The sequence below is a fragment of the Pteropus alecto genome, unplaced genomic scaffold (genome assembly GCF_000325575.1).
Source record: "Pteropus alecto unplaced genomic scaffold, ASM32557v1 scaffold8, whole genome shotgun sequence".
In the NCBI taxonomy this organism is placed as follows: domain Eukaryota; kingdom Metazoa; phylum Chordata; class Mammalia; order Chiroptera; family Pteropodidae; genus Pteropus; species Pteropus alecto.
Genome location: NW_006494609.1, coordinates 15,712,515 through 15,728,751, shown reverse-complemented (window position 1 = coordinate 15,728,751; position 16,237 = coordinate 15,712,515). Strand labels below are relative to the sequence as shown.

At 48.0% G+C, this 16,237-nt stretch overlaps 1 protein-coding gene and 1 pseudogene across 2 annotated transcripts in view; both read right to left on the bottom strand.

Moving 5' to 3' along the window:
• Nucleotides 1-16,237, bottom strand: part of SLC24A4 (solute carrier family 24 member 4) — a 133,396-nt gene that overhangs the window by 94,272 nt on the left and 22,887 nt on the right. The window lies entirely within an intron of this gene.
• LOC112473724 lies at nt 11,139-11,256 on the bottom strand (annotated as a pseudogene).

The following is a 16,237-nucleotide window of genomic DNA, read 5'->3' as shown; positions in this document are numbered from 1 at the left end:
CTCTGGCTTAGACAACCTGTGCCCTTGACCTACCCTAAAATCAACACTGTCACCTAAGGGCAAGTCCTAAGCCAGACAAGTTTAAAAGAAAACAGTACCTTTGGCCTCTTCCCAGTTCCATTTTTATTGGTTTTTCTCAGGGGTGGCAATGAGGTGTGCAGGAAAGAGCACACGTAGGTGTGTCTGCGGGGTGGGGGGGGGCACCCCCTCATTTTAACCTACGCTGCAGGGGAGAGGTTGGGGAAAGCCGGGGGTGAGGGCGGTAGGAGAAGTCTCACAGAAAGTGCCCGCCAGCACAGACTCTGTCATTCAACGCTGGACCTGAAGGCGTCCCCGTCATGCCAACCCCCAGAGGAGACATTGGATGGGGAGGGTATCAGTTCAGGGCAAGAAAACCCCACCTTGAGCGTGAAGTCACAAGGCGGCCCCCAGCGCCTACACTAACGAACACAGTTGACCGGGGAACAATGATGGCACCGGGAACACTGACCCCCAAGCAGTTAAACATCCACATATAAGTTTTGAGTCTCCAAAACGTAACTACTAATAGTCTACTGTGGCCTGGAAGCCTTAGTGGCAACACAAACAGTGAACACATATTTTGTATGTTACATGTATCATATATTGTATTCTCACAATAACATAAATGAGAGAAAAGAAAACATTAAGAAAATCATAAGGAAAATATCTGACTAGGGGTCCGGGAGGGATAGAAAGCAAGTAGGCATGAAAAAATTTGGGGGTGAAGGAAATTTCTACATCTTGATTGTAATGTGGTTACACAACTGTGCATAATTACCCAAATTCTCAAACTGTACAGTTAAAACAGGTGAATTTTAGTATGTGTCAATTATATTATAATAAAGCTAAAATATAATAAGAATAGTTACAATATACGTGAAATTCCTAGAACAGTGGCCGACACATAGTAAGAAATCAATGAACAGGGGCTGCTGTACGGTCATCTTTGACCTGCTTGGGGACCTCCGTGTCACAGCACATACCATGGGAATGTTTGAGACACTGGGAGAGTGAGGTTGGCTCAATCTTTACTGAGCTCCCTCTGAGCTTCGGGCCCTGGGGACAGAGGCATGAACAGCTGCAGCCCTACCTACCTTCACGGCGGGAGGAAGGCCACCTACCAGACCTAGCTGAGATGTGCTCCTCAGGAGAAGATGAGGGAGGATCTGGGAGGGAGGGAGCAGCACAAACCAGTACCAGAGGCTTCCGCTTGTCCTCTTCATAAATGCAGGTGCTCAGCCCTCCTGAGACACGAAAGCCTTGAACAGCAGCACAAACCAGTACCAGAGGCTTCCGCTTGTCCGCTTCATAAATGCAGGTGCTCAGGGGAGTGGAGTGCCAGCCTAAGCCCTCCTGAGACACGAAAGCCTTGAACGTGAGCTACAAGCCTATTCAGAAGCCCGCTCCAAAAGGCGGGTCATTAAGACAATAGCGAACCTCCTAATATTTGAAGAGCCAGCTGATCCACAGACCCGGTCTCACCAGGACCCAATCTCATCAAGGCTCCAAGGGCCCAGAGAGATGGATCTAGATGAATTCAAACATTTCCCCGGTGACCACCAGCATATGCCAGACACTGTACTGTGCGCCCGCAGCCAAATGACGAGCAAGTGGTTGTTGCCCTCAGGGTGTCCCCAAGACGGGGCAGTGGGCAGACTGCAAGTTTGTCTATGCCCCGTGGCCTGTGCTGAGGGAGGAGGGCCTGGTTCAATCTATGGCGTATCCGGGGGGGCTCCATGAGGGAGGTGCCACATAAACTAAGCTGGAAGGACTGGGAGGGAGGAGGGTCAGGCAGAGGGAAGGGCAGGAGCGAGGCATGGAAAAAAGAGACCCACGGGTATGTTTTGTAAGCAGACTGCTGGGCTTCGAAGAGCAGGGGTGGGGGGAGGAGGGCAGGAGACAGCTTCACTCCACGTTTATTAAGTACCTGGTCTGTGCTGGGTACAGTTTGAGATTCTGTTGAATGCATTTAAGCAGGAGTCACAGCCATGTTGATTCCTAGGGCAGACTGTCATCCAGAGGGGGCAGATGGAGAAGCTCTGAGTTCCTTGGGGCGATCAGGGACAGAGACCTGAAGGAGGGGGAACCTACTGTGCAAAGACCGGGGAAGAGCGAGCCTGGCCAGTGGAATGGCAAGTGTGCACTCGAGTTTTTCCTTCCTTCCCACTTCCGGCCTCCTGGGACAAAGGTGGGGCCTCTGGAAGTGAGCACAGACTTTTCCACTGAGCTGTGTGCTCCAATGTCACCAGACTGTGCCCACAGCCACTGTCGTCCTGTTTCCTCCCTACACCCACACAGGTGTTGCTGTCTGTGTACACACTTCTGCATCCTGTGTGTTTACGGATAACTATTTGTGCTTTCTCGGCCTCTTTATCCTCCTCAAGGGCAGGGATCCCATTCCCTTTTTGTGGCTCTCCCCGCCCCTCCCTCTGGTCTTTCCTAATTCCCCTCTGTCCCCAAAAGCCTAGCAGACAGCTCTGCCCAGAGAAGGAGGTCACCTTGGGAGGCCACCCAAGGAGGTAACGATGACCATCATGGGTTCAGTCCATTGTGTCAAGATCTGGGACCACCACATGGCAGCCACAGGCTGGGAGTCAGGCGGTGAGCTGAGGAGCTGCCAGCATGTCTGGAAAGATAGCTAATCGTGGTCAGCTAATTATGTGACACGCTAATAATTATAATCTAATTATGTTACAAAAGCAGCAATGGAAAAACAAAAATAATTTTGCCTGAGAGTCAGGAATGTTGTTGTCAGGAGGCGCTGTTTACGTCGGGTGCTGAAGAATGAGGCTGATGCCACCAGGAAGAGGCGGCGGGAAAGACACGCAGAGGGGACGAGGACACAGCAAGGGCAGAGGCGGCCAGGACGCGGCGAGGGTGGCACAGTCAGGGGACACCGCGGGCTTCAGGTGGCTGCACACCCACGCGGGCGGAGTGATGAAGCCAGGGCAGCGGGCCCAGAGAGCCAGCAGTGCCAGACGGCAGCTTGAGAAGTTTCTTCATCCGAGGGCAACGGAGAATTCTGGAGATTGTACTCAAAGGAGGGATGAGAATGGCGAGAGCTTTCAGAAGGGCAATCTCATGGCCACGCGGAGAGCACATCTTCGGGCACTGAACCCAGAGCAGACATTCAAAGTAAATGTAAAGTCAAGTGTCTTAGGGCTCTGGGGATGCTGGGCAAGCAGCAGCCACTGGCCGTGAGTTGGTGGCCAACCGGCCACAGCGCACGGACCCGCCTTTGGATGGAATGCGGGGACAGATTCACTTCCAGACAAGGTGTCTGCACAGCACTAACCTCCTGTACCCCAACTTCGTGCTCAGCCCCAAGCTGGCCTGCTCTATCCTCATGTCTTAGAACTCAGGAGTCCCCAACCCCCAGGCTGCAGACCAGTACCAGCCCATGGCCTGTTAGGAACTGGGCCGCACAGCAGGAGGTGAGCAGTGGGTGAGCCAGCAAAGCATCTGTATCTGCAGCCGCCCCCCAGCGCCAGCATCACCGCCCCAGCTTCACCGCTAGACTCTCACAGGAGCACCGGTCCCCTGTGCCAAAAAGGCTGGGGAGCGCTGCTGTACTGTCGCCTGTGACTCAGAGGGAGACAGGCCTGTCCTCCAGGCACAGACCAGGCTGAGCAGTCTGTCTGATTCGTGGTCCTCACGTCACGGTGTAGCGCCCATGGACAGAGGGAGACAGTCAAATGTCTGAAAAATGGAAGGAGCTTTTCCTCCCTCGGTTTCCCTTCTCTCTTCCTCTTTGTTATTAGTTTTTAAAATCCATCAGCACGCTCCAAGTTTCATTAACTAGGGCCTGGCCAAGGCAGGGAGGACACAAGCTCAGAGAAACCCAGCTAGGCCGACGGCCTCTTCTATTCCTTGCAGACCACCGCCTCCTGGTACAGCGTCTGCACCCAGTGGTTGCTGACCGAATAGCTATAGCATTGCAGATTCTGCCTCCTCTTTACACATTCATTCTGTGAAATTTTTTGAGCAAAATGTGTTGACCTGGCACAGACGTCAGTGCTGCATTGGGGGAGGGGGGGTTACCAATGACAGGGCTCAAGACTTCATAGAACAGTTCCCTTATTTTTAAGCCAACACTTCCATTTCCTTGGAAGTCCTTAAGTTAGAAACCACGGCTGCCGTGACCCCTCCCACCAAATCCCTTTTATGGTTGCCCGCTTGGGTCAGTGGCTGTGTGAATATACTGGCTCCATGACTTGACGTTAAATTTCAGTGGGATTGGTTCATCCTAGAGCTGCCCACGTGGTTCATCTGCCCAACCTCCAGTCTGCTTCGGAGCAGCAAGAGGTGGACGTGGGAGAGGTGGGATCCAGGTGCTGGGAGGGGAAGGACGAAATGAGAAAGGGACACGCGCAGGAGTCAAGAGCCCGGGAAGGGGCCAGAAGTCAACCGTGCCTGGAAAGATGGGGTGCCGAGGTACCGCCAGTAAGGCATTTTGGAAAGGAAACTCAGACACTCACTCCAGGGACCCGGAAGAGCAACAGGGAGAAGGTTGGAGAGGCCTGAGCTACACAGAGACGGGCCCCCGAGGTCAGACACTAGGTCCCCCAGAATCACACTGGGATGACACAGGGAAGCTGAGGCCAGGGTTTCTACATTAGCCCGACCAGGAAAGGATAGGAAAGCCCCAGGCCTCACGCCCAAGTTACCCGGCAGAGGAACCACGTCTGCTCCAGCTTCTCAGTGCTCCAGGCCATTGTTGGCATTTGTTACTTCAACCAATTCTTCTGGAGCACCTGTGAGCCAGGCACCCACGGGGTTCTCCTCCGGGCCCCAGAAGAGGGTGCTTCCTGATGCTGCTGTCTTTGCCGCCCCTCCCCCCCTTACACACACACCCCTAAAGTCCCACATCCAGCCCCCACAACTCTAGCCTCCATTTCCAGCTGCCACTTCTACCCGGAAGACCCATGGAGACCTCAAATTCAACACCATTAAAGCCAGGCTCGTCATCTCGCCCCACCCCACCCCAGACACCCCAACTCAAACCGGCATCATTTAGACTCATCCACTCCCCACCATAATGATCACTCTGCTTTGTTTTTGCACTAAAAACAGTGTTTGTTTACTACTTCTTTTCCCCAACACACTAGCTTGTACCGTCGTGAGGGCAAGAACTTTTATCTTACCATTGTCCCCAGCATCTGGCAAAGAGCGAAGCTGCTGGACTTGTTGACAGAGTGAATCTAGTGGCCCTTGCCTTTGAAAGATCTCCCCGTTCCTTCTCGCCCCATCTGTGTCCATTTCAATCTCCATTTGCTTTATTTTTACAAAGCAACATAGCAACCAGAAGTTCCTGAGATCTTACAGTTTTAAGAAAATTAATTAAGCTGCCCCCCTTTTTACCTTTCCAAACCCCACTCCCTCCCCAACTCTGCTTCTCTACCCGTGACATTTTCTCAGGAGAATGCCTGAAGCCGAAGATTTTTTAAAAAATACTTTTTAGCTAGTGCAAGGAACGTTTTTGCAGTTCTCAAATGCTATCTTCAGAAGAAAAAAAAAAAAGTTCTATTACATAATCAACATCTCTGAGATGAGAAATGTGTGGGGAACAATGCCAACTGTAGAAGAACCTTCTGAAACGCTCCACAGCCATGGGCACATTTTGGCCATGAACACTTGTGGCTTTTTCCATCCTGACGCCTCCTACCTGAAAGCTGAGGCCGGCTGCATGGCAACGCCATCATTTTTTATAAGATTAAAAGGTTCCCTTTCACTTCAAATGTACACTTAAAAGCCTACTGCTCTATTCTAATTACTTTCACACCCAGGATGACTTGTCCCCTGAAGTGCAAGGATGATGCTGTGCAGCCAGGCTGGGCACTGGAGATATTCGTGCCCAGCCTGGCTCCGTGATAACCTGGAAGCGTGCTGGTGCAAAGGGAGAGACAGCGGGACCCAGGGGCCCAGGTGCCGCTTACCAGCTCGGTCACCCTGGCAAACGACTCAAACCGGATGGAGGATGGGCAGTGTGCTGGCACCACGATCATGGACCAAAGGACAGTCACCCTCAAAGGCTTACAGATCTAGTGGTGGCGATGCACAGGCCAGTAAGTGAGCACTCACACGCTCCAGAAGCCACTTCCTCAGCTGTCCGATGGGGTACCACTTCATGTATCAACTGAAACAGTCATCATGTTCTCTGTCCCTCACAGGACTTCTGTGAGGAACAAATGAGATCGGTATGCAGCGCAGAAACATAAAGCATGAGCATTATGAACACTGGGTAGGCACTTTTGTCCAAAATATCTTCTCCACTAGCCAGTTAAAATGCCTGAAATCCCTTAAGATTTTTCTATTTGGACTCTGGAGATTTGGAAGGGAAGGATCTTCAAGATGTTATTAAAATGTAGATGACTCGGAACAAATAAACTCACATTCTCTATCTGCTCGATTGTGAACAGAAGGAATTGGCTACACATCCTTTGGTGGGGGCGGGGGTGTCTCAAAGGTCGGACTGGGCTCAGCCAGGAAAGGATGCACCCCCACACCAAGGGCCCAGCTCTTATGTACCCCCACCCTCAGAAACTATGCTGAATCTCAGTACTTAATCAGGCCTTTCCTTACTCTGTTTAAATAACACGATCCACATTTGTTGTATAACCACAAAATCCCCAAGACAGTCAAGGAACAAATATATCCACTACTTACAGAAAAGAGAAGTTACAAAACTTGAAATGAGTGAGAATGGTTCTCGAACAATAGTCTTGTTTCAATACATGGGAAACGAGTTTCATGGCAAGGATAGGAAAAATTCATGGTGCCAATTATCTACCTTGTAAGAGAACTTTCTAGTAAGAAATGGGCCACTAAAGTTTATTTAAAAACAAGAAAGAATTTTATATTCTGGAGATGGCAAACTGGCACAATTTTTTTTGGAAAGCAGTTTGACAGTATCTTAAGGAAACAATTGTCAATATTTAAAAAGATCATGTCTTTCACAAAAGACATTTATCTCAACACTATTTATTTATGATAGCAAAAGTTACAAACCACCCAGAAATCTAACAACTCAAGTAAACAGTTTGGTTTACCTAATGGTGTGGTCACTTTTTGGGATATAATACAATTATAAAAAGTAAACTTTTAAAAGATGATAAAGTTAATTTATGAATCAAATGCTAAGCAGAAGGAAAAACAGGATAGAAAACTATTCAACATAATCAGATATGTTTAAAAAAAACCTCATGCACCCGTAATGACTGGAAGGAAATATACCAAAAGTGTAATAATAGTTCTGTTTACATGTCTTTTTCTTACTTTTTAAACATACATAAACTGTTTTATTTATTGCAGCATAGTGTTATTTCCCCAAACGTGTTCCACAGAACACTAAGAAATGGACGGTTAGTAGTTACACTGAACGCAGGGCTGTCCTCACAGGGAGTTGGGACGCTGGGTTCAACAGGACATCGCTCCTCCAGCAGGCTGTCTCCCTACCACGGGAGTGTGGGCTGTGACGGTCAAAGGACACAAGATACATGATATTCTCCAGTGCCCTTTACCAAAGGACCACCCTCAGGGTTCGTAATCCCATGGAACAGCCTGGAAGATGCTACAGCAAACTGTTGCTTACCAGGACACCCGCCAATCTCCAGAGACAGAGAGAGAGAGCGTGCTCCCTTACTCTCTTGTCCTAATCATGTTTTCACTGTTTTTCATGTTTCACATGATTCCTGCCTGGGTTTGAATCCCAGCTCCTCACCATCCCCAGCTAGGTGACCTTGGGTGTCTAACGTGTCTCTTCTTCATGTTCCTCATCTGCAAAATGGGAACAGTATTACCTACATCAAAAGGCTTCTGTAAAAATTAAATGCGTTTCTGTTTTGTAAGCAATTTATAACAGTGCCTAGTACACGCTAGCACTATATAAGTATTTGCTAAATGTAGAAAATTCACACGGCACGCGTCAACGACCTTTTCGAATTTCCCAAAAGTCCTTTGTGGCACGGGGTGGTTATTTTTCACAAAATCTCTCGTTTCACAAAATTCTGATTGATTTCTCCAATCTTTCAACAATAAATGAGCATCTACTGTTAGCTAGGCTCTGTTCTGGGACCAGGAACACAGCAGACGACGAGCTAAACAATTTCCACTTGCAAAGAACTGATATTCTAATGGGGAGAGAGACGATAGTGACGAATGTTTTTAATACTTTTAATACAGGAAAAAGAGCAGTGGAGGGAGAGCTCTACAGGGTAAAGAGAGAAGGCCGTCTGAGAGGGTGATATTGATATCAAAGATAAGAAGATGGCATCCAAGCAAACCTCGGGGAGAAGAGTGTTCTAAGGACCGAGATCAGCAGGTGCAAAGGCCCTGGGGCAGAAATGGGCGTGGCCTGCTTGAGCATTAGAACTAAAGCTAAGATGGCTATATAGCGGGGTAAGCAAGAGGTAAGGGGTTTGGAAGCCATTTGAGGATTTACTATGACTGATTAAAGAAGGGGGAAACGTGACGTGATTGATGTTTTTAAAAGGTCACACTATGTTAACAGGACATGGAGCTTATCTGCCAGAAAAAGTGACATTGGACTCCTGTCCCACAACATTCTGAGAAATCGAAACCAGGCAAATTACAGAACTGATTGTGAAATGAAAAACTATAGAGTTTTTAGAAGATAAGGTGGGAGAGCACCTTTGTGACCTCGAGGTCGGCACATCACCCTTTAACAAAACACTGGGAATATGAAGTATGTAGACAAATGCATTTCACTATATTAAAATTATTCCTCTTTATCAAAAGACACTCTTAAGAGAAAAAAGGCAAGCCACGGACTGGGAGATATTTGTAGTAAAACTCAAAGAACTAATATCCAAAATATATAAACAATTCTACAAATCAGTAAGACAGAAAAATGAGTAAAACATATAGTCACTTTATACAGATAGCAAGTGGTCATTGGACTGATGAAAAGGTGCTCAATCTCATCGGAAATCTGGGAAGTGTAACCCAATGAGATACCACTACACCACCCCCTCTGCCACCCACCCAGAAAGGCGATGATTAAAAAAGCCATCAACACTAAGTGTTGGCAAGGATATGGAGCAAGTAGAACTCACAAATCCACTAGAGGGGAATGTAGATTGATACGAATATCTTGGAAAATCGCTTGGCGGTGTGAGCCTACAATTCTAGTCCCAGGTATCACCCTGAGATAGGGTAAGTAGGTACACCGGGCGACATGAACACGGGTGTCTACAGGAGCATTTCTGGTATTAGCCCCATAAGGAAACAACCCGCATATCTAAGAGCTGCAAACAGATCAATAAAATCCATAGCATTCCACTGTTTGAAATCATCACAATGACAATGAACTACAGCTACAAGGAGCATGTGGACAAAACTAATGTTGAGTAAGAGAAAACAGAGGAATGTGTGTATCTCCGTACAGACTGATTTTACCTAGTTTACGAAATTCAAGGCAGTGATTACATGTAGGTCAGGCCAGTGATTACTGGAGTAAAAGCACCCTGGGGAGCTTCTGGGGGGTCTTGACCTGAGTGATCTTTACATGAGTGTTCACTTTATAATGATTTGCTATACTTACATATATGTTTTGTGTACATTGCTGTATGATTGGTTACTATGTGATCATTGCTAAAAGGTTTTAACAAATCATCCTGGCTGCATTGAGTGTGGATTGTGGGAGAACGGAAAAGCAGGAGCTCAGTACGATGCCCTTACACTAGTCCAGAGAAGCCCATTAGGCCAGAAGAGACCGGACATTTCTCTGGGCTAAGGGAAGGCTAGTTTAGACCAGACTAGCTCCCTAGGCTAGACTATTATCCCAGACTATATTAGGGAGGATGGTGGCTGGGGAGGTGATAAAGAAATGGAGAAAAGTGGACAGATTCAGGATATGTTTTAGAGGTAGAAGGGTCAGACAGGTGGGGTGCAGGAAAGAAGGACATTGATAGCTTCTGGCTTGTGCACCTGGACAGCTGGTGATGTCACTGAAATGGTGAAGAGCTGGCATGGGGAGGAGTACAAGAAGACACCAAGAATCTGCACTGATCATATTAAGCTGGAGGTGCCGGCTGGACACCCCAGAAAAGGTGTCAGGGAGGCCACTGGATATTTGAGCCTGGAGCTCACCACACTAAGGTGAGTAAGGAAGGCTGAGCAGTGTCACTGGGCAGCCCAGCCAAGTCACTCACCCCTCCTGCATGCCAGTCTCCTGGCACCCACAGAGATATACCATTTTAGCTGTGGATCAGCAAATAATATACTGTTCTACGTAATGGAATTTCAGCTTGTGCTCCCCAGCAGTGAAACGCATAAGCACTCTACCTATCATCGCCAAGCGTCAGCTTAATTAGAAATAAGCATGATTCAAAAATGGGTCACCAGCATTTCCTCTTTAGACGGAGAGAAAAAGACCGGTCCCAGCTGAATACATTTAACTGGCTTAGCCGGACTTACTATCTTTTTCTTTTTAGTTCCCCATATTTCCACCTGATGGCTCCTCTAGAAGGAATTGAAACAAGTCATTTTAGGAAGAGGAGAATGTTCCAGTAGAAACGATCAACTTTAATGAGCCAACTTTTTGCCAAAGCAGCCTCAAACAGCAGGCCTCTCAGGGGGCATATTCTCAGAAGTAACTTACTAAAAACATCTCCATTTATTTCATCCCACCGAAAGCAGCCTAAGACAGGATCAAACAAACTTCCTTCACTTGTCCAAGTTTTGAAATGCGACTCATATTCTTTTTAAAGTTTTTAAAAACTGAGGTAAAGTTTACATAACATGAAATCTACTATCTTAACTAATCTTAAGTGCACAGTTTAGTGGCATTAAGTACATGCACACTTACGGCACCATCATTACCGTCCATCCCCATAAAGCTTTTCATCTTGTAGAAATATAGCTCTGTCCCCATGAAACAATAACTCCCCATTCCCTCCTCCCCCAGCTCCTGGTACCCACCATTCTACTTTCCGTCTCTATGAGTTTAACTACTCTTGGTACCTCATATAAGCAGATTCATACAATATTTGTCATTTTGTGACTGGCTTATTTCACTTAGCATAACATCCTCAAGGTTCACCCAGGCTGTAGCATGTGTCAGAAGTTCTTTTTTCTTTCTTTTTTTCTTTTTTTAACGCCTATAGCACCTGGTCTTCCTAGGTGGTCTCCCATCCAAGTACTAACCAGGCCCAACCTGCTTAGCTTCCGAGATCAGACGAGATCGGGCTCGTTCAGGGTGGCGTGGCCGTAGACAGGATTTCCTTCCTTTTTAACATTGAATAATATTCCACTGCACGGAGAGACCACATTTTATCTGTTCATCCATCAATGGACACTTGTGGCTATTGTGAATAACACTGCTGTGAACATGGTTGTGCAAATATCTCTTGGAGTCCTGACATGTAACACAAATTCTTCAGTTAAATTTCCTAAATAAAATTGAATCGAGCTGACCGATTTCCGATTTTATACCAGGATATCCGATTCCTTCTTGCAGCCAAGCTTTCTGTCTGGATCTTTACTGACTTAGAAGAACTTCTCTCTAGATCTTAATTGTGCCGAGTCCTGCCGGCGAAGATCCTCGTCTTCTCCTTGAAGAAAGGCTGCAATATTGACTTGACTGTCGTTGATGAAATAGCTCAAGTAAATCTCAAGAAACTGAGAAATGTGGTTCTAATACTAAGGAAGAGTAATTATCCAACCTAATACTCATCAAAGCTAAAAATACAATCAAGTAAAATACAAAGGCGACAACTCCGCCGAGCCCCACCACAAGCAAATGCCTCTCCTCCACTTAGTTACCGTCAAGTCTGAAGTAACATCAGGTCACCTTCATGAAATGATACTCTGCATCCGATCATCTCCAACTCCCTCAGCATGGAAAGTGTCTTCTCTGTACTGTGGGACCATGAAGGGTTCCATCTAAGTGTTAGATCCTCAGGGACACCTAGTTAACATGTATATGTGACTGTGACCAACACACCTGGGTAGCAGGTAGGTGAAGGGCACGAGAGGAGAGGAGCCAGAGAGGAGAACAGGAGCCAAGTCCCAGAGTACAGACTTCATCCTGTATCCATGGGATACCAGGGGAAGGACATGGTCCACGCTGCACCAGCTCACCGAGCATGTCCTCCATTCCCAGCGCCGAGACCTGTGATGTGCATCTGTTAATTATTTTAATCCTCACAACAACCTGGGCAGCGTCATCACCATCCCCACTTTACAGTTAGAGAAACCAAGACACAAAAAGGTCAAGTGACTCTCCCAAGGCTACAGAGCTGGTAAGTAATGGAACTGGGGTTCGAGCTCAGGTATTGGACAACCTTCAGAGCCGACACTCTTACCACGGCGCTTTATTACCTGGCGACAGTCCACACAGCAGCACGCTCATTCTGGTTTTCAAGAAAGACAAACACAAAGAAATGTCACATTCATTCATTTCATCAGAGCTCCATGTTTCCTGTTTGGACTGGGTGTGCAAGGTGAGTACGCAATGTAATTCAGCCCTCAGACCTCCCAGTAGCCTGTACACACCCACAAGCAAATGAACACACGACTCGGGCTTCGACATGGGCTCGTAGCACCAACATCACTCATAACTGCATCTCGCAACTTCCAGCTGGAGAATGGAGACAGAGCTACAAAAGCATGGGAACGGGGCCCCGGCCAGACACCCCTGAACCTGGGGCGGGCAGCACTCTCAGGCCCAGCAAACCTGAGCTGCCCCCTCTGTCCTTTGCCTCTCCCCTGTTCAGTCCCATTTTCTAGTATTTGGGCAAAGAGCTGTTTCAAAATACCAGACCAATTTCTGGATAGTCTAAGTTCCCACACGCTGCAGGTTAGCATCTCCAAGTAGAGCCTGGAGGCCGAGGACCTGGGCTCAGGACTAGGTTTCAACAAATCATTGAACTTCTCAAGACTCAGCCTCTACTTGGGAGTGAGACCCTCACGGGCTGTCGTCAGTACATAAACAAAGCGTTCGTTTGTGATTCCGTGGCCTACCAGACCCTATGCCTCCATCCGCCTCTGGCCTCTTCCCCACCTACAAATTACGCTTCTAGTCCCCGCTGAACTCCAGCCCAAGCAGCCTCCTTGCTGTTCCCCGGACCCTTCTGAGGCCTGAGGCCTGCGTGCCGGCTGCTCCCCACCAGTGCCTGCAAGCCCATCCCCCATTCTTTCACATAGCCGCTCACGTATCACTTTCTCGATGAGGCCTTGGCTGGGAAGCCTATAGGATATTCCCACTGTTCTGCCCCAGCAGCGGAGGAAGGGAGAAGAGGGAGGCCCTACTCCATTTCCGCCCCTCACTGCCTCTAACACCCTCTAGGGCCTTGCATCTCAGAGTGTGGTCTGGGGACCAACCTCAGCCACATCCCTGGGAGCTTATAAGAAATGCAGAATCTCAGCCCCCTGCCCAGACACACTAAGTCAGAATCTGCATTTTCACAAGGTGCCCCTAGGGGATTTACATGCACATTCAAGTGTGAGAAACTCTATTCTAGCCATTATATACTTGGTTATTGTGTCTGTTTCCTCACTCTAGGCTGTCAGCTCCTTTGCTGTGGTCCCCAAACTACAAATGAATTTGCCACACTGTAGGCTCTCTAGCAGATAATGAACAAATGAATGGACTGCTAGCAGTCAAGGTCAGGACAAGGCAGAGTAGGATCCCTGGCAGGGCCTGCCTGGGGGCTAACCATGCCTCACCTGGGGACACGGGCAGATCCTTAGGGCCAAGTTCACTGACAAAGGCACAGAAAACCAGCAGGGGATTTAGTTCAGTTTCTCATAGGAAGTGACAGTGGGTGACTGGATTGCTTGTGCCCGCCCATCGGAGCATCCCCCTCTCCCTGGGCCAGCTGCACAGGAAGCTTTGCATGAGGGCTGCGGTAGATGAAGGCAGGACAAACGGAGTTGGAACTATAAGGCTACAACTGCCTGGGGAAACTGAGCACTCAAGCCTCCCCCGCTCCCTCCAGTCCCCAGGTTGTGCTGGGACAGGCCCTGCTATCTTGGGGTTCTCTAGGCTTATCTTCAGGAAACCTGAAGGTGACAATTCCCCTTCTGACAACACAGCCCAAGTAGGGTACAGCTGATTAAGCGTCTGCATAGAAAAGGACATGAGCAATAGCCAGCAGAAAGGGGATACAAGTGGATTAAACAGGAAAAGATACTCAACCTCATGAATGAATGAAATAGGGAAAAAAAAAAAAAAAACCCTCCACTGAGATATTGTGACTCCCCCTCCAGACTGGCAATCTCGACCAGACTGATAACACACCTGGGTGTCTCATTCCTGGCTCCTGGGACAGAGGTTGTCAGACTTCATGGAGGGCCATTTAGCACCATGTGTCAAAATCACAAATTTATATACCTTCTGGCTCAACAATTTCACTTCTAAGCTATTTATCACAACACTGTTTTCTCAGTCACAAATCCATCTACCTCCTGGCCCAGCAATTCTACTTCTAAGCTATCACAACACTGCTTTCTGCCCTCTACATGCCCGAGTCAGTAGGGAGCCACTTAAATGTAGCCCATCCATACAATAGAATACTATGCAGACTAAAGAGTGAAAAAACACACACACATATACACATTTATTTACTAACATCTGGGTTGGCTTCAAAGGCGAGGAAAGGTACAGAACGATGAGTATGTTAGGCTTCTGACTGTGTGAAATATATGAATCATCACATAGCCCCAGGCTCTATTTGCAGACTTGCAGAAACCTGGGGAAGGGCTGCCCTTGGGGAAGGGATCTGGGTAGCTGTGGACAGGACAGGGGTGGGAGGGAGAGTTTTACTCTATCATCTTTTGTCCTTTTTGAATTTTAAATCATGTGAATATATTACTTCTTCAGAGGCTTTTTTTTTTTTTTTAATCCCCTACACTGAACTGCAGTAACTCTTCGGGGACATATCAAAACCACCGCCAGAAAATCCTAATCAGAATGTCTGGGGTTCCCAAACTCTCCAGAATCACATTCTCAGACAACGGAACTGTTATGGACTGAATGTTTGTATCCCCCTGCCTCAAATTCATGTTGATGAAATCCAATGTGAATGGTGTGAGGAGGTGAGGCCTTTAGTAGGTAAATAGGTCTCGAGGGTGGAGCCCTCACGGAGATTAGTGCCTTAAAAAAGGCCACCCCAGAGGGCCCTCTTGCCCTCCTTCTGCAATGAGAAGTTGGCAGTCTGCAACCAGGAAGAAGACCCTAACCACAGCCCAACCACTCTGGCATCTAATCTCAAACCTCCAGCCTCCAGGACCATGAGAAGTAAGTTTCTGCGGTCTAGACCCACCCGGCCTGTGGCATTCTGGTAGAGCAGCCCAAACGGACTTATTTCCAGATGGCTGAGGGCATTTCCTAAGTGGAGATCGCATTTTGAACTTAGCAGGCAATCTCAGTTCCTTCCTTGCATGTTCTTCAGGAGGCTCCTTGTTCTCATCCCCACGTAAGTCCTCCTGCAACATAACTCTAACTTAGCTGGAATGGACCTCGGGCATCAGTGGCAGCCTCCCCTCTGGGCAGGTGGAGGCATAAAACCCAGGGAATGAATAAGCCTAGGACCTCTCTCCAGCTTCCAATGGACTTAACCTCCCTGGGCCTTGTAGACAAGAAATGGGGACTCGTACTAAACTTGACAAGCTCAGGCGAGGCCTGAAAGGCGAGCCTTACAAGCTCAGAGATCGCAAGTAACCACGTAGGATGGGCTGACTATAAAAATTCCTAACTAAAAGCAGGTCGTGGCAGGTAGTCACATCCTGGGTCTGTAGCTTCCTTCGCAAAGGTCAGTCTTTACCTTAAGTGAGCCTGTCTATTGTCCCTTTGCATCTCAGGTAACATAGACTTGGAACGTTGGAATTATCTTCTTTTCCAGACCTCGAGGCACGACTACCAGCACCAGAGCAGGAGACCCCAGAACCCTTCACGGTTATTCTGTCCCCTGCACACCACCTCCATGCGCAGTAAATGTTCATTATTAACTATCCTGCACCCGCCAGTGTAAAAGATGTGTCTGTCTAACTTTCTATCCAGTCCCAGAGGGTCCCCCCACCTTGGCTTTCTCCCACTCCCTTAATCTACCGACACTGGGTTTCAGGGAACCCTCCTCACTACATTCCTGTAAGCTGCACAACTGCCGTTCTCTGGAGCATTTTCTCAAAGCGTCGAGATTTTGCTTCCTGGCAACGGTCATCAGTTTGGCTCCAATTCGTAAAAATTCTCTAC